The sequence below is a fragment of the Fringilla coelebs genome (genome assembly GCF_963513975.1).
Source record: "Fringilla coelebs genome assembly, chromosome: Z".
Classification (NCBI taxonomy): domain Eukaryota; kingdom Metazoa; phylum Chordata; class Aves; order Passeriformes; family Fringillidae; genus Fringilla; species Fringilla coelebs.
Window position 1 is genome coordinate 64,491,234 of NC_140031.1, and position 19,848 is coordinate 64,511,081.

At 36.3% G+C, this 19,848-nt stretch overlaps 1 protein-coding gene across 3 annotated transcripts in view; it reads right to left on the reverse strand.

Annotated features, from left to right (window-relative positions):
* The window catches only part of PCGF3 (polycomb group ring finger 3), a gene marked incomplete at its 5' end in the record, with an annotated part of 55,796 nt that overhangs the window by 22,144 nt on the left and 13,804 nt on the right, over positions 1-19,848 (reverse strand). For 2 of the 3 annotated variants that reach the window (XM_084225184.1, XM_084225183.1), the window contains 2 exons: positions 1,532-1,594; positions 6,022-6,064. Of the gene's footprint in view, positions 1-1,531; positions 1,595-3,665; positions 3,693-6,021; positions 6,065-19,848 lie in introns of those variants that run through there. The other variant, XM_084225185.1, reaches the window with a different exon arrangement.

Consider the following 19,848-nt stretch of genomic DNA (forward strand, 5'->3'; position numbering starts at 1 on the left):
GCAGAGAAGTACCAAATGTTCCACTGTGAACTGTGGAGAAACATATCAACACCCACCCATTCAAATCTGCATTGTCCGATACAAAAAATACTAGGAAGATTTCCAGTTCTTATGGTTAAGAAGTAAACAATGGGAGAAAAAAAAAATCAGTATTATTTTATAGTATTTGAGATTTAGTTATAAATCTAGTAACCTCCCATTAAAGAAGAATAAAGAGCAGCTTGGTTTTGCAGTAGACAAAATAGGTGACAAACATATACTTGGAACCTGAATTACTTTCCTAATTGTAGAATTATTTTTAACCCTCTGAAAACCAGACACATACTAAATCCTTTCAAGTTAGTGCATGAGGTCATCAGTTAAACACTACTACATGAGGTATGTAAGTTTCTGTGGTGCTGGGAAAGAGCTATTCAACATCACTCCTCAAGAAGAGATCAAGCCACTAGTAATTTGAAAGTGGGCATGCTAAAAAACACAATTAATGACAGATAAAAGAGAAATTAGCCTAAAGAGATCCTGAAAAAGGCAGCATCAATACAACTAGTTGCTTGTCTAGACAGGAATTCAGAAGAAGGTGTTCAGGATAACTACAGGCAGAAATCCAAGCACTTCTAAGGCAGAAGAGCCAAAGACTTAACAGAGAAATCTGAAGCAAAGAGATTTTTTATTTTCTAGGAAAAAAAATTAAAATTTTTCTTCCCAACAGTAGAGAAAAATGTTACCACCAAAAGATCCATCAATAAACAAACAAAAAATTCAGATGGGGTATAATATTATGAGAACAGAGACTGAGCCATACAACAAAGGCAAAAATAATACAAAATAGTAATAAAACCATCATGCCGGGGGGAAAAAAAGAGGGTATCAAGAATAATACACACTTTTCCAGCCTAATAGGAAAAAAATTATACACATTTTGGCACTGGAAAAATTAGTATCTTCTAGAATACCAAGAGCAAGCCTATCAAATCAACCTTATGAAAATTTCATACACCTTTGAAGGAGGACAGAAAGTTGCTCTCATTAGATGTCTGAAGGACTGAAAATAAGAACTATTGGAAGAAGCAACCGAAAGGTAAGAGGTCTTTCCAGGGCAGGAGACACCTCAGAAGGTGATAAAACATACAGGAGGACATTTCTCCAGAGAGCCTGTCCCATGCTGCCTTCTTGCAGCTACTAAAACAGGAGAAGGATCTCCTCTCTGGTCATGAAGAGATCCAGACATGGCTGCTTCAGCACACCTTGAATCTCCAATAAACAATGCAGCTTTTAAGGTAACTGGCTTTGTAAGCAAGCTGTCAGTGTCAGACTTTATTTAAGCCTGTCTTCTACAATTGTGACCCACATGCTCTAGTCTTAGGAAAAAAAAGAACTCTGTCTCTCTTGCTTTTCAAAACAGTTACCCTGTTACAACAAGAGGACTTATTAAAAATTTAATAAATTAATAAAAATAAAATTTAAAAAAGGCCAGACCACGTCATATCTATTTAGAAAGATAGCGAGAAGCTTGCAAAAAATGGCATATTACCAAGATGTCAGTTCAGTCAGATAACATAAATGCTCAGACTTTGCAGAAAACTTGAATTGCTTCCTAGAGGGAAACAGAAAAAAAAAATTTAGCAAAACTAATGACACATATAAAGAAAAATAGAGACACTAATGTTACAACCTCATATAAGAAATTAAATTCACTAATCATAGCAACTAATTAAAAACATAAAGTAATTCCATATTATGTAAAGTAATTCCACATTTATCACCTGCCTGTTCTGTATCACTTCAGAGGGAAGTAAATAACATAATTGCAGATTTCATCATCAATTTTTTTTTCTCATTATTATTGCATTTGAAGATGATACACAGTCATATTAGGAAATACAAAGCTAAGCTACTACTCACAATGCTTAAGAAGAAACAGTCCATGTAGATAGGTGGCTAATACAGGATGTCTTTCATGTTCCTATCTAGAATACACTATTAGTTTAGAAGGGGTACTTGAACCACACATCTGCTCTTGGGAAGGCATCCCAAGATGCCCAGGTTTCTACAGCCTAGTGCTAAATAAAAGTTAAGCAACACTTTTATCATATAAGACAGCCAAGTTGTTATCACCCCACCAAAGTCCATGCCAGTAATCTCATACAAATTGGAACTAAACAGCAAGACTATACAACATCCTAAAAACAAGTCTGACTAAGAATCACACAAGCTATTTTTCTATTTTCCAGGCAAATTAACAGGTCTTCCTTAAAAAACTTCCCTTTGAAAAAGGGATATTTTTTAAAATCTGAATTCCAGATGACCTCTTTCACAGGCCCCATCTTCCCATCTCTCAAACAGTTATACACTGAAAAGAAAGCTAAAAATGAATTCACATACTTCCAAAACGAGTAACCTAACCTTAAAAACAAAAACCACGCAAGTCTAAATACATATTCCCAAGAAACCGTGCAGCTTAAAAGCACAGACAGGTATCTGGATAACACACTGAGTCACTTGGTCTGACCTCAGTTTACTCTGCTTTGAGCAGCTGGATTATATAGAATATCCTAAATTGGAAGAGACCCATGGAATCATCAAGTCCAAATCCTGCCCTGCACAGGACATCCCTAACATCTCTCAAGTACCTGAGAGTATTGTCTGAACCCTTCTTGAACTCTGTCAGGCTTGGTGCTGTGACCCCTTCCCTGAGGAGCCTGTTCCAGTGCCCAAACACCCTCTGGGAGAAGAACCTTTCCCCAGTACCTAACTTAAATCTTCCCTGACACAGGTCATGCCATTCCCTCAGGTCCTATTACAGGTAACCACCTCACATGAAGGACATTATCTTTTTCTAACTTGAATCATCATATGATCCTATGAATTTATTACCTCTGCCTATCTATGTATTAAACAAGCTGAACTTCTTACTATATTGGCTGATCTCAAGCTGCTGATGACAATTAGAAAATCAGAGATACCAACTCAATGAAGCTAGCATGAGCTCAACATCTAAAACTGGCTGCTGCAAAAAGAAAACACACAGGTTGACAATAAAGTTATGAACATCAGCTTGCACCAATAACAGGAGATAAGCTTACTTTTCCAAAGCACAACCTAGGCTGACATCTTTTTGCCTAAAACATATATACATATATGTATATAAAAAAAAATCAGACCAAAAGCTTATCTCCCAATTGACACTTCTTTCTTTTTTTACAGAGACTCACTAGACTGTGCAGGATTTAGTAGGCGTATCAAGCCTCTAAAAGAGACCATTTACATTTGCCCAATTTTGTAATGTAACCCATCATGCACTGTAGAAGATGCATGCTCAAGAGCTCCTTGAGCATGGATCACAGGATCACAGTCAAGTTCAGAGTCAAGCATAAGTTTCACAGAAAGCTACCATCCAATATAAAACCAGGTAAATTCAAAGGACAGTTCAAATTCTGTACAGTACAGTACAGTATCACTTACAGTATCATTTTCCAAATCTAATAGCTCATTTGAACACCGTGAACCTCAGGCTCCCACTAAACCCCCACAGCAGTTAGCAGACAAGAGGAAATACCATACCTTAATTTAGTTTTAAGAAAGCCAAAACCAAGAAAGGCAAATCTCTGTAAAACAGAAATTCTTTAGTTCTTCTAAATTAAATTGTTAGTTCTTATGAGATTTACCTGCTCAAATAGTAACCTTTGACAGCAAGCAATCTCAGACTTTAAGAACTGTAGATAACCTTGAAACTTTCAATTCACTGACTGAACTGCGACGCTTGATTAAAAAAAAGTAAAGTCTTGTTTTGTACTTAGTCAACAAATGAACACAGGAGCCAAAACACAGTTCTTCTCTGTGGGGGTACCAGTCATTGGTTTCTCTGGGTGTGGATGGAAGTCACTTGACACGGTAGCTCATGGTCGGACTCAAGTGTTTATTATTTCTTATCAGTAAAACAGTCTCACTACTATGAGTTCAGCAGCTTTTCATTAGAAGGCACAAAGTGGCTAACAGTCTCTTGTTACAAGGTCTTTTAAGACTAAACTGTCCAATTAAGAACTGACACCTAGAATATTTTCCCTTTTAACCCAATAACTCATCCCACAGAGCCCGCAATGCAGACTTTTCTGCCCAATTACAGAATGCCACCCAAACCCATGAAGAAGAAGGAAGAAGAAGCATGAAGAAGAAACCCAGGATGACACCTTGTGCCCTCCATCTTGCTTCCATCCACAACATACTAAAAATCCCAAAACCTCAATTTCTCACCAAGTGATACACCTACACGACTTTCTATAATCTATTTCATGCTTTGGTGGATTCTAGTCAATTCTGGAGTTTAGAAAACTTCCCCCATGTATGAGGGTCAAAGTCAGTGCTCCCCTGGGGGTCAGGACACCCCAGAGCAGACAGAGAAATGTTCCCGGTGCCCTGGGTTTCCACACTTCTCCCTCAAAACCATGTTGCCGTAATAGTAAGAAGTCACTCCTCAGTTCTACAATCACAAAACTCCACTCAACTCACTTATCAACCAACCAACCAAAAAACCCCCAAAAAACCGCACAAAACAAAACAAAATCTAAAAAAGACACACAAAGCACCAACCTGAGCCTCAGCTCTTTACAGGAAATGCAAAATTCCTAAAAGATATCCCTTCAACATGTTACAGAGATTCATAGGATAATGTCATGGATATAATGAAGTAACCTCTCTAAGCTTCTCTAATCTAACCTTGTACTCAAAGCAGGCCCACTTAAATAGAGCAACAGTGAGCTATTCCAGCTTCACTCAGAGAGCGTTCAACAATTAAGATTCCACAGCCTCTTTGGGCAGGCTTTTCCAGTGCCCGACCACCCTCACTGGCAAAAAATGCTCCTCCTGTCTCAAAAGAATCTCCTGCATTGCAACTTGGGTACAATGCCTCTCATCCTACAAATGTGCACCTTCAAGAGTAGTGCAGTATCCTCATCTTGATTTCTGTCCACAGGTTCTGTAGAAAACAGCAATAACATCTTCCCTAATTCTAAGCATCACTTTCTTTAGGAGTTTTGTAAACACTGCATAAAAAAGAGCAACACCAAAATCTTACTCAATAGCTGTAAGAGCCACTCTTAAACCAAGTTGTTAGTACTTCATCCTGGTTATTATTTCGGAGGCAGAACAAATCAGCACTGCACTTGCTTTGGAAAATAGGAAGCCCTCTGAAGTGCTTAAAATGAATTGAGAGATCCTGTTTAAAAAAGATGAAAAAAGAAAATAAACCAATCTTTTTCTTACAAAGACAAAGCCTACTTTTCTAACATATGCCACCACATCTGCTTGAAATGGATGGAAGACCTGGTAGAAGAATTCCATTTTGAAGAGACAGTTTTCTTAACAGCTGCCAAGCAATGACTTACTCAAAAACAACATACCAACAATGGAGAGAGAAGAGAAACTTTCTTTCAGTGCTGGAACATGAAACCCCAAACAAACACAGAAAATGTTCCAAACATTCAGCTAACATGAAAAAAAAGATCATTTGCAAAAAGATTAGTATTTCTTCATCTTGGATCCAACTGACATTATTTTAAACCACACTGCTGGAATGGTGTCAGCCTCTCACTGTCTGGATGTCCTCCAAAACACCAAAAAGGGAGTGAGGGCATTTACAAAATCTGGCCTATATTCCCAGTTAAAAAACAAGCAAACGAACGAACCCACACAGGCACTAAGTCATGAGAGGCTGAAAGGGGACATGCACATTTCAGGAAGTCGACTTGTTTTGTTTGTGTATTATCCCCTTTGTCCACTAAGGCAGAGTTCTCTCAAGACGATCAAGAAAAAAGTTAAACAACATATTACAGACCTCTCCACTAAAACTGATATGACAAGCCTGCATATCTCAGCACAAGCTTTCACATCTGAGAGAGATGTCAGCACTGAAACTATTATTCATGCAAGATTACAGAGAGGATCAGCAGAGGGACTCCTCAGAAGTACAACCTTGTCATTTATATAGAAACCAGTCCAGAATATTTTGGCCTACATGAGGCATACCTCTTAAAACAGCATTTCTTTTCAGAGTCTGCCATCCAGAGACCTGAAAAGACAGAAAAATAGTCTGAAAGTTAACATCCAAAATTCCTCAAAATACAGCTGGCACAAAGAAATACTCAGCTCACTAAATTCACCTAAGTCTCTATTAATTTAAGAGAACAGTGGGGCAGAAGCACTTGTAAGCAAGAAAAGGGGGAAAAATTTGATCCTCAGGAAAAATAAAGAAAAATAAGATTTAACACAGTCTCCTACTAGACAAGGAAAATTGCTCAAAAAATAAGTTCTTAGAAGTCCTGTTATCATGTGATAGGAAAATAAAAAGAAATTCACTATCTTCAAAAATGACAGGGAAAATAACCAAATAAATAAGAAGATTTCTTTAACAACAATCTATGGACTAGAAAGTCTGTAAGAAAAGAAAACATTTGGAATTGAAGATGCATATTTAAACGAGCAGCATTCTCAGTTTTCAAGCAACGTTTTCAAGTAATCTGCTCCTTGCATCTTAATCTTTCAAAATACTTTCAAGAAAATAACTAGTATTTCCAGAATCTCTAGCTATTTGCCAGAATAAAATTATATTTTAAAAATAACAAAAAATAAGATCTTTATTCTTTGGCTAAAGGTGATACAATCTCACATGAATAGGTAAGTTTGAGAGAAGAAGTAATTTTTCTTATTGATTCACACAAGGAAGATTCAGCTGTTACAGTGATGGGTAAAGAGTACTACTAGTTCCATCTTCCTGCTCCAAAAAATCAAAGGCATAGCCTGTAGTTACTGATTTTGCTGTTATACTGCAAAGAGAACTATAAAAACAATGACAAAACAAGCTGTTAATGACAGCACTTGACAAAAACTTCCGAACAATGCCAATAAAAATCTCTTTGCAATTCCACTGTGAACTTCTTTGATTGAATTCAAAATAAAAAATTACTATTAACTGAAAGCAATGCAGAGTTGCAGGAGATGCTCTTTTGTTGGAATCCACAAAGAAGATCCCCATTGAGGACACAAAGCCTCTCATACAGTAGAATAAACTCCATAAGACTTTGTTATTTAAAGATCTCTTTTTCCAGCAAAATGTGGAGAGCAGAGAACAGAAAAGAGAGAACAGTCACTCTACTTCTAAAGAAACCAGCTCAGAAGCTTATTGCAACTCCAAAAGCACATCATAACATGAACTCAAGTAACAAGTGTTCCAAAAGGCCTTGTCATGCATCTTCCCTCACCACTGCTGGAAGAGGACAAGGTTACACTTTAGTTCATGTGGAAAAAGGAAGTGGCACTCAATTTGTGAGAGAAAACCAACAACCAAATTGGTCCTAAATCTTCACAACATTCTTCTAGTTCTAGTTACAGGGTGATAGTGGCACACTATGAAAGCTGACAACAGGGAAATTAAGTTCCTTTTTAGATCTAGATGGTTGCTGGTGACTGAGCAAGCGGATCATTGTACTAATCTTGTAATAAGTCAGAAGTGAGTACTAATATTTTCTTTAAAGGATTTTTTAAGTGCTGTGATTGCTATTAACAACTTGTCAGATTATCAAACTAACTGCAGTTTGTACCACCTAGCTTTGTGGTACAATAAGACAGGAAGTTATTCTTACCAGGTACAAATTCAGAACTGAAAAGAATGGCAGTATTACAAACCATTGAAACTTTGCTCTATTTTAACATAATAAGCATACATAATTTTCTTTCACTGAAACACAGCACAATAATGTTAACGCATTAAAAAACAAAAGGATGATGCTCACAGTGGGGAAACCTTGAGGAAAACAACTATACATAGCAAATAATAACAATTTAGCTGAATCATTTTGTTAAAAGGTACTAAAGTCATACAGCACTGAAAGCTGAATGACAACTGTACTGGAAGCAAAATGTGTACCTCAACTCACAAGGACAGTGTATTCAAGGTGAAAGTCACAGCTCTAAGAACAAAGCACTACAACAACAGAACTTTGTGCAGATTCAAAACTAAATGTGGAAAAGAAAAATTTCAAATCTGATGTTATGATTGTGCGGCTAATATGGGGCATAAGCATCTCACTTTTGTGAGATCACGAAAGTCAGGCATCTCACTCATTAGATAAACCTTAGATTTTCAAAAGCTGAATTAAAGTGTAGAAAGAGAATACAGCCCTTGCTATTGCAATCAGTTTCATTATTCTCAAAGCTGACCAACAAATATTGACAAATTAACATTTTAACTATTAATTTATATATCAACATTAAATTCTTAAGTACTATTATAGATGTTCAATTTTAATAACTGTTTCTTAAGTACTATTATAGATGTTCAATTTTAATAACTGTTTCTATCTAATTACACAAACTATACTAGCTGAACAGGCCTGGAAACACCTTATTCCATAAAGACAGAATTAAAAAATGGCTCCTGATACTGTGAGCACAACCATGTAATAAGAGAACTAATGTAATTAGTTATTATAACTAAGTCTAATTCACACTTCCATCACAATGCAAGTAAAGTGTTGCATGGTCATGAAGTCAGAGCTTATGAAGAGATACAAGCACAGAATTTGTCTTTTTCAACTACCTGGATTAAAACAAAAATAGGCTGTTATTCTAATCAGCTGCAATAGAAAGACAGAAGTTGTTAATGACTGAACAAACAGACCTCTGTTCCAGAAGGAAATTTATTTAAAAGTAACTTATTAAAATAATATGGTGACCTGCAACAGATGAAGAGTAACAGCTAAATGAAATTAATTTTAAAACCTCACCAGCTTAAAATAAAGGACCTTTCTATTTTACAAGTTTTTCCACTGTAGGGCAAGATACTTATCAGTATTTTTTTACTTCAAGAGAACTGGAGAAGCAGTCATAGTCCTACTTCTGTTGCTAGAAATGTCAATACAGCCAGTACAGTATTCTGAAGAAGGATGAGGATATTACCTCAGGTAAGCAACTTAAGATGCAGGACACGATTTCAACAGATGGACAGACAAAGAAAACAGTACGTGGTTGCTTTTGCTTTAGATATCAAAGTTTTTTATTTAAACTGTTGTCAGATGTATGTTGTTGAACTTTTACTTTGAAACAATATATAAGCAACTTATAAAAGAGCACAGTGACTTCAAACATTAGCAGTGAGAAGTTTGTGCTGGGTTTACCAAAATGGCGTAACAGAAGATATTTTGTCTTTTAAAATGAGTTTTAAAACATTGTAAGCTCCAATAAAACTCTTTTATGTTGTGTTTGCAAAGCACTGTTTCATAAAAGATACTACTAGAAAAAAACCTTTCTGTTGAGCAGAAAATAATAGATTAAAGATTTAAAATTTGCTGTAGCAAGCTTAGTTATGAGTAAATGTGCAGATTTTTATTACTTAATTCAAGAAAATAATTACATGCTAAGGCAGAAAATATATCCATGTACTTTTTTTAGTATCATGCCAGCAATTTTTCACATCTCAGTAGAATTCCTCTCAAGTCGTTTTTCTCATTCCTAGGAATGTCCTAACACCACCAGATGGCACCAGTACCCTACCTTCAGTAAAGCAGTAGCTCTATCTCAATAACTGAGCACAGAAAAAAACAGGACTGCTCTGAAACAGAAAAAAATAAATTAAAACAACACATTCACCATCATTTTCACGATGGAGACTTCAAGATCCTGCTGTGTGTCCCTGTCAGCCATCCAGACTCACTTGGTCACCCCAACAGTCAGTTCCTCCCGTCTCCCCCTTAAGAGACACACACACCTGTCCATGCTGGTGAGTTTGGCTGTTTTGTCAGTAGCACTCACCCATTTTACTGTAATTGCTGGCACTATAAACTATGGATTCAGCCAAGCACATCACTAAACAATGTCCCTTAATGCCACATCTACACATCTTTTAAACACCTTCAGGGTTCCAACACTGCCCTGGACAGCCTGGTTTGATGACTGACCACTATTTCAGCACAGAAATATTTCCAAATATCCAGTCTACCCCTCACCTGGCATAGTTTGAGGGCACTTCCTCTTCTTATACCACTTGCTTCCTGGGAGAAGAGACTGACTCCCACCTGTATTCAGCCTCCTCTCAGGTAGAGAGTGAGAAGGTCTACCCAAGCCTCCTTTTTTACCGACTAAACAACTTCAGCTCCCTCAGCATCTCTTCACAGGACCTGCGCTCCAGGCCAGCTCCTTTCCTCTTCTCTGGACTTGCTCCAGCACCTCAATGTCCTTCCCAACATGAGGAGCCCAAAACTGAACAAGAACTCGAGGTGTGGCCTCATCAGTGACAAAACAGGGAGAAAATCCCTGCCCTGCTCCCACTGACCACACTGATGCTGATACAGGCCAGTACGCCACTGGCCTTCTTGGCACCTGGACACATTCCTGGCTCATGTTCAGCTGCTGTTGACCAGCATCCCCAGGTCCTTTTCTGCTGGAAAGTTTTCCCACCATTTTGCCCCCAACCTGTAGCACTGCATGAGGTTGTTTTGATCCAAGGGCAGGACATGGCCCCTGGACTGGGCCTTGTTCAGTTTCATATCACTAGCCTCAGCCTACCAATCAATCCTGTCCAGAAAACCCTGTAGAGCCTTCCTGCCCTCCAGATCAACACTCCCACCCAAGCTCGTGTCATCTACAGGCTGACTGAAGCAGCACTTGATCCCCTTATACAGGTTGTTGAAAAAAACAGTAAATAGAACCAGCCTCAATACTGAGCCCTTGGGAACACCACCTGTGACCCATGGCCAGCTGGATTTAATTCCATTTCCCACCAGTCTCTAGGCTTGGCCATCCAGAGAGTTTTTTACCCAGCAAAGAGTGGACTTGTCCAAGTCCTAAGCAGCCAGTTTCTACAGAATACTGTGGGAAATGATGCCAAAGGCTCTACTAAAGTTCATATAAACAAGATAAGCCCTTCCCTCATTCACTAAGCGGGTCACCTTGTCACTGAAGGAGATCAGGTCAGTCAATCAAGATTATAAACTAGGTCAGTATAAGGCCTATATAAAAGTTTTGAGAATGCATTTACCTTTCATGAAGTGTTTAGGAAGAAAATCACCAGGCCTTCCTACTCCAGGCTAACATCCACATCTATTTTGTTTTTTACGTAATCAAATACTTCAGAAGGACAAGGTGGATGTAGATGCTGGGACATTTCACTGTTCCTTAATAAACCAGGAATTTCTTTAGCAGGGATAACTTTATAAGATGCAAAAAAGTTATGGAATTCTTCACAGTAACTCATATTACTGCATGCTTGTGTCAGAGGTAACTGCTTCCAAAAACAATGCTTACCAAACACATTCACAAACCTGGAGAACACAGCTAAGCAAAAGAGAAGGTGATAGGAGAAGAAAAACTGGAGCAGTACTTAATGCTCTAGACTATCACATTTTTCTTCCCGCAACAGTCCCCAAGTCTAAGTTTATTTATTTCAAGCCCGGTTCAGAGGAAATCAAAAAAGGGGGGGAAAACCCCAGAAAACCAACCAAGGACAAAATACCCACCTTATTTTGCACACAGCAAGTAAAAGCATACTTTATACACACATAGTAAAATTTCTAATTTATACAAGAGCATTACTATTGCCACAAGAATACTGGAGAAAATTTTTTAAAAGTCTGTGATCCTAGTTTTAAAGTGACCATGTGAGTTGGCAACTGAAAGGGCTGTTTAGATTTTGTTAAATTTTTTTTTAATCTCTAATCTTTTGGTTTTGGAACTAAATAAATGAGTAAAATGTTTTTTTCTCCCTCCCAGCAACCAGCTGGCAACTCAAATAAACTATATCTCAACATTTCTGTGGTAAAATTTCCTATACATAGAAGTATAACTTGATCTTCAATACTGCTACCCAAGAGGCTGATTCAGTGATGAGCTTTATGCTAGACAAATTTTTACTCTAGGTGGTCTTACTATTCACTAGCCAATTCCCATTTCACATTCATGATCAAAAGACAAAGAGCTGACAAGTCAACCAAAGCACAAATAACGGGATCTTTAGCCAACTTATTTGTAATTAAGTTTGCCATGTTATTTTAGAGAACTTGAATCATGATTAATGGTAATGTCAGCTATCTGGTAATACAAAAAAAGAAAGAAAAGAAAGAAGTGGTGTAATAACATACAAAAACAAAGAAGCGGTGTGATTACACCACTTTCATGAAAACATCCTTAAAAATTACGATGTAGTACTGATTTCTTTGATCTATTACACTCAAGAGAACCTGGCTCTTTTTTCAAGAAGACTTGACTAACAGGTTAAAGAGAAACTACTCAAGATATATTCACAACTTTACTAATAGTTGCATTAAGGTGGATTAAGAAAAGTTCACCCCAAAGCAAAACACACTCACTTTTACACACAGTTCATTCATTTGAACGTAAAATAAAGGACAGTACTGATAATAAATGACATGTAAAAACTGACACAAATATTTGAGATAAAGTAGAAGCAACAATCAGGACATAGAAGCATTAAATCTACCCATCTACTCTTTAGTCACATCACATATTTTCTTTTATGGTACAATGAGAGGCTGATGTATCTGGTATTTCTCCATCAAACATGTGTCCAGAGAAAATGAAACAGGCCCTGCAGTAAATTGTCAAAACAGCATAGATGATCAAAATTTCTGTCTTACATGTCATTACTGAAAGGCATAATGAAGAAAAGAAGGATTTTATTTAAGACAGGAAAAATAGCAATGAAGTTGAAGTCTAAGTGACTGAGTGACTCAAAACTAGGTCCCACACCCCTTCACACAAATTTTGGTAACATCTTCTGTCATTTCAATCTGAAGAATGAAATGACGAACATAAAACACCACCCCCTCCCAGCTGTCAGAAGAATTAACTTCCTTAGAAAATTTGTAAGACATAAATACTATTAAAATGTTAAACATATTAAAAATAAATTTCCCACACACAAAGCGATCACCACAAACAACAACAAGAGCCATTCAATCTCAGTTTGCCCAATATCTTAAAAAATCTCATTTACTAGACATGTAACCAGGGTTTAATACAATGACATTTTAATATAAGGTTTTATTTCAGTATTTTATCTTGTATATTATATAGATTTTGAGTTTTATTAAAATTAATTGACTGCATTAGAATCCATTTAAAGGAACCTGTTAAACCTGTTGAACCATTTAAATTTTGCTAAAAATTTAATTTTGCTGTTAAATTTTGCTAAAAAATGGTTGCAAAACTGATCCATCAATGTGTTTGCAGCCAAAGAGATAAACAAATACCAAAATCATCCAAGTTAGAGTTCTTTAAAATTTCAACTGAAAATAGTTGAAAATTTCAACTGAAAACAGTGCTTATAAAGCACTAAATTAAGGAAGATACATTGAAAATCAAGTAAGTAACCATTTATTCCTCTAAATAAAATCAAGTAAAGATAATATATCTTTATATTTATTTGTCAGAAAAATGGCAACACTAGAGTGTTGTTATATATGGTGTTTATTTAAAAACACATCTACATCCTCACCTACCAATAGCATAAAACTTCAAAGAAGAAAGACATCATCCCTGCACTGAGATTCATATTTCGTTTTCAATAAATATTGAGTTTCTTTAGGTTTGTTGTAGATTTGAATTTATAGATGCCAAGATTTAACAGTATAAAAACCCCGCATGGACAGATGGACAGTATCTTCTGTCCAAACATGTGAAAGCATAGGCTTCAAACACTGACAATATTTACTGCAGCAATAATCAGATAGAGACTAATCCAGAATGTATCATGGGCCAACTTAAATACTTAGTCTGCCTTAAATGCAATCTTGTAAGCCACTAAGTAAAGCTTTTGAAATAATGTTTAATTCTAGATTAACACATTCAGGAATAATGACATGAAACTGGATCAAGTATCAAAACACTGTGTGAGTAAAAAAATCTCTCTGTCTTATATTCACCTATCACATCCTGGTCTGACTATTACTTTCAAGGTAGGAGAACACTAAAAGAGTTATTTAAATTAAATGTACACTGGAAAGAAATCACATGCACAAACTATGTAAGAGCTATATTTAGGTGGGCTTTAGAAAAATGTTCCCAAATATCTGTAATACTCTTATACCAAAGATAATGCAGAAATGTAATAAGGCACCTTGCTTGTTTACTCAAAGACAGGAGGAGAGTGAAGCTAACTAAATGACCCAGACAGTGTTTCAGGCTTTACAGTTTCTCTAAGATGGTGCCTTTGATACAGCAAGGTCACAGCAAACACAGGAAAATAACAATAAAAGTGGTTTTTTCTTCTTAGTATGCCAGCTGCAGAAAAACAAATGCAAACAATGTCATACTCCCAACTCTGACTTGCAGCACAATCATTATCTAACCCCTCCCCTAAAGACCACCTGTAACTTCTCCAAATCTTTGTATTATAGAAGCCTGCTACAGTTTTGCTGCAGAACTACATGAGGAAAGAAAATGAAACTGCATTTAAAATGTACAAATGGGAATTCAACAGAGCAGAGAAATAAGCACCCTGCCTCTCAATAGGAAGCTGGAGACAGATTCTGGCATTACCTGCCTTCAGCTCTGAAGGCAAAAGCAAACACAGTGCAAAGCAATTAAAGATTAAGGTTTTCCTGATTTCAAGCAATGATGATTAAAAATTGTCTTATATTAATATGCATAAAACACCAATATTAAATCAGAGCTGACATTTTGAAAGGTTCTGTTTAGGAAGAAGAGCAATGAAAGTGAAAAATAAGAGAATGGCAGATTTTCAAAGTAAGGAACATGTACACACAGTGCAACATCCTGGCCTACTTACTTGATTGCTTCCCACCTACCACCACAACTGTCAGCCCCAATGCATTATTCCCCATATCCTGCCTCCCCCACTTTTTCCACTGCCTCAACATTTCTTAGAGTCAGACAAGGGACAAATATGTATTACATCCACCCAAGACACTGGAAGTGTTATTATGAAAGAGATTACATTCCCATAGGAATGTTCATCAATAGGAAGCTTTACAAGTGGCAACAGATGGCAGGCATTTCTTATCAGAAATAAAATATGATAATGAACATAAAGTAATACATCATATGAGAATTTTGTATAGGTACTTTCAGTTTTCTTTCAATAAGAGTATTAACTTTAAAAGCAAGTAAATTTACAGTAAGTGTACTTGCAGTGCTTTTACTTGAGCTTGTAAGTCACAGTACAGATTTCACTCTAAAATGATCTTATCTTAAAGTCAATATTCAAAATTTATTGAAATTAATCCAAAGACTGCTGCTGTTACAAAAGAAAAAGTGCTAAAAAAAAAGAGGGGGGGCTGACTACTGGTGAAAACATTCACACTAAATATCCTAAATAAAGAAACATTAATTATAAAGACCATGTATTCCTGTAGCTAGCCAAAAATGTACAAAACACAAGATAAATCCAATTCTCAGAGTACTTTCAGATTGGCTAATATTATTTTTCCTATTATTTTACTGAAGTGTATTAGGATACTAGGGTTTGGAGTATTGTTTGTTTATATAGTGGTTCACTATTTTGTCTCCCAAGTAGTCATCTCAAAAACAGCATGCTACAGCCAGTATTCCTAAATTGCATTTGTCTTATGTATTAATATCATAAAGCTAGACTGCAAACCTCAATAAAGGGGGTAAAAAGGTGATTATACTCTTCAAGTTTTTTTGAATGACATTTAAAATGTCACACTACCAGAAAAATACAGGGATATTTAATATTGTGAATTCTCCACATCAACATTTCCTTTATCAGGCAGGATGAAGGCAACTGGATAGCCAGCCAAATTTCAGATGCAAAATATCGAACTGCATTAGTATGAGACTCTAATTACTGGGATAAGATTTACAAGCTTTTGACCTAGTACTGCATTTCTGTACCTTGGGAAGAAAAGTGTCTGGGCAGAAGATCTGCAATGAGCAGCATTGTATCTGGAGACCCAAACTGAGAGGATATGAGGTGGTTCTACTGCAACAGCACAAAAATTTCTAAGTTTTGTTGTACCTGCAGTGCCAGCTGCTAAGGGAAATGTGATTCTTTAATTTTCAGGTCCAGCCTTCCAAATCATTCCCTCCTTTTAACCTCTGAGACAAGTAATGCAGTTGGCAGAGCTGGAGTCAGCAGCACAAAACCAGAGGGAAAGAAAGGGCAAGACAAAAAGGTTTTGAAAACAACAAAACACCTTTAAAACTTGGTGTCTTATACTTGTTTTGGCTGTGCTAGCACTCGGCATCACAGAAATCAGGGATGTATACTGTTATTCCACTATTAAGCCCACTTAGAAAGAGGATGAAATTTATTACTGAGAATTTTATGCCCTTCTTTTACACACCCCGATATACTGAGTACCAACTCCAGGGCAAAAAAGGTATAAAATATAAAGAGTCATAGGAAAAAGAATTATTCTTCACAACTTTTGTGCTCATATGCTAATAAGGAGGGTTTTAAAAACTCACTTGACTGTCGCAAACAAACACTCACAGCTTGTGTTTCAGCCCAGTCACTACCTTGCCCTCAACAGAAACCATTTTGACAGAGTTGCTTTCACTCACAGCAAGTAATGTATCTAATGCAAGTAATGCACTAATGTATCTATATGAAATCATGTTCTGGTAATGTAAGCCATTTCCATTAAATTCTGGTAAGATTTAGGCAGCTGCAACATAAACAAAGAACTATAACAGGAAAATGAGGAAACACTGCCTTAAAACAAATGCTTCATTTGGTAATAGAAAAACTAAGAAAATCTCAAGCATTTGTAATATAATTCAACTAGAAATGGTGATTTTATGGTCTCAAAGTTCTAAAGTATCACAGTTATTCTAAAGTATCACAGTTATTCTCTGCTTTTATTTTGGTGGATTTTTCCAAATTTAAATGGGCTGACTACTGTAATTCTAGTTTATTGTACAATACCGGTATGTACACAACGTCCTATACAGACTAGAAAGGTATACATTTAAAATAAAAATTCATTAATGAAACCTTTACTTAGAAAAGCTTTTATAAATTACATTCCATATATTCCATAAATTACATGTCCATAAAACTCCTTGCAAGAAAAATATTTTGTGGCACTTTACATTAAAAACCATGTTTTCTTAACTGACATCTAGCTCGTCTTGATAAGCAGACTTTAGAATTTCACCACTGTACTGTTCAAAGCACCTCCTAATAGAGTCACATTAAGACAGTATCTTCCAGACATGTAGTGCTGTTTCAAAGCTTGGAGATGCTTTGGGAATGGCTCAAATCTGTGGATGGTCTTCTGCAGGACTGCTAAATTCACTTATTAACAGGAAAGTTAATGGAGAACTTGAGAATCCTCAAGCAAAGAGGATACACTGCACGGTGAAAACTGAAATTTGTTTGGCAGCAAAACACCACTGGCTTGGTTCCTCAGTCTGTGAAACCACTTTCTTCAAAACTCTTAATTTAGGTGCTTTCCAGACTCTTCTTCCAATTAAAACATGCTTAATTGTTTAGACCATGAGATGCTCATGACAAGGTCTTGACACAGTCCTAAGAACAAAGTAACAAATACAAGGACACAGAAAAATATTTGTGCAACAACAGATAAAATTCTCTGCAAGATAGCTTGAATAAAAACATCTGTCTGGCAAGATTTTATCCAACTAAACATTTTCCAACTTCTGACAAAGAAACACTGATTTAACTACATTCAAATTACTCTTTACATTCTGCTATTTCCTTTTTTAGTGCTGAGGTCATTTCCAATCAACATCCATTTACAAGCATGGATAAAACTGGGAAGCAGTCTTAGAGTGCCAAAGTTCCCAAAATCTTAAAATATTATAACAGCATTACTGCAGAAGTGAACTTATTTTCTGTAATGAATACCACTATGATCTTCTCTAAATAAAATCTGGCTCATTATCAGAAATCAAAATCATTGCTAGAGGCCTCCTGGCTTTTGAAGAAAAGACTACTCTTGAGTGCTCTTCCAGATCAAGTCTTGACAAAATGTTATGGAGACATTTGTCATACACTGGAAGAATACATTCCAGCATACTACATGTTGAGAATTTAGAGATGTAAAATACAAGTCATTAAAAAAGCACTTTGTTTCACACAGACCAAGATATCCTTGGCTTACAGTAATTAAAACTGAGACCAAAACCAGCCCTGAATATCATGAAGAAAAAAATCTTCAGTGAGATTTTACTACCTGATTTCACATCACTTTTTCAATGTTTAATATCCATGCACTTCAGAGAAGTAATTTAAGGTCTTAACCACAGCTGAAACAGACTGTAACATTCATTATGAAGACCTCTGCAGAACAAATGAACAACTCAAAACAACAAATGACTTTCAGTTGTCATTTGAATCTGATGGTCTATGTTTGAACTGACTGCTCTGACTCCATCTAGACAAGAAAACTAAGGCTTGAAAGGTTTACCACGAAGAAGCAAGAAGCCTTATGGATCTGTGCCATGAACTCCTCAAAACCTTTAAGCTTTGATGATCTTTGCCTTCATCATTCTACTTACATTTGTATGTTTTAACTTCTGTTGTTGAAAAATCCTAATTATACAATAAAAACATCTAGTTACAAAAGAAATTAAATGTAATTCTATAGCCCCAGAAATCAACCACTTATTAACAAAGATGAGAAAAATGTGTACCTCTAGTAAGTAACTGTATGATAACCTGAGTACTAGGATTTTTGAATCTTTCATCACAGATCCCTATCAGAAACAACAATTTTCTCTATCAATTGTTTCTGAAATAGAGAGGAAGAATCTTCTTGTAATTGTCTTAAGATAATTCCTCTTGCTATCTATTAAAAGGTCCTTAAAAAATCTAGTTTTCAGTCACCTGACTCCACTTATTGGTCCAGGTATACTGGCAGACCAGTAAAGGAGTAGCTGTTAAAATGGAAATATGTAGTCGGCCAGAAGCTACCAGCTGGTAAGAAGCAGGAGGGTACTACAATTCAGCTGAAGACACATTTTACCAACAATCACTTTTTCACATTCCCATATAGATTAAGCCCAGATAGCAGCACCGGATGGTTAATTAATCCAAAGATTTGAAAGGGCCTGAGAAACTACATATCCTTTGGTTGAAAAAATTAAGTGACTAAAGCTTTCAACTTCATTGATCTGTCCAATAATTGCCTCTGTGCTGCTACAACAGATGACAAAAAAAATGTTGCTAGAATTGCTCCATAACCTGCAAGTGGTTTGCAGGTATTCTGGAATCCTTGTGGATTCAACCGTACAGACAGTAAATTACATAAAATTAGCTATCCATGTACCATATAATTCAAATTATAAAGGAGCCTTGCAAAATTGTTCTTTTGTTCCTGAAAGCCTGGGAGGACTCTAAGATGCACTCTGTTCATATGCTTCTCCCATTATTCTGACATTCTGCTCTTTCAGATATAAATTGCAACAATGATACAACAAACTCAAAGTCTACTTTGAACTCTTGCCGCAGCAGCTTTCTTACCCCAGACACAATCCTCATATCTGGAAATGAGAAACAAACTAATAGTTTACATTATTTATTTCATATTAAATACTACAGCAGGAGTTTAACCAATAGAGCACAAAAGCAATTTTTCTTTCCACCTATAGCTGTTCAGTCCTCCATTTCTTCCAGCATTTAATTCTCTCAATTCTTAACTTGAAGTCGAAAAACTTTGATTTTGAAAACACTTTCCATCTTTTTTCCTCTCTCAAAACAAACATAATTGTTAGAGTGCTTAGTGTATTAAATGGGGGGAAGAGGAACAAGGGAAACTTTGGCATGATGGCATTTGTCTTCTCAACTGTCAGTTAGAAGTGATGGGGCACTGTTCCTGGAGATGTCTGAAC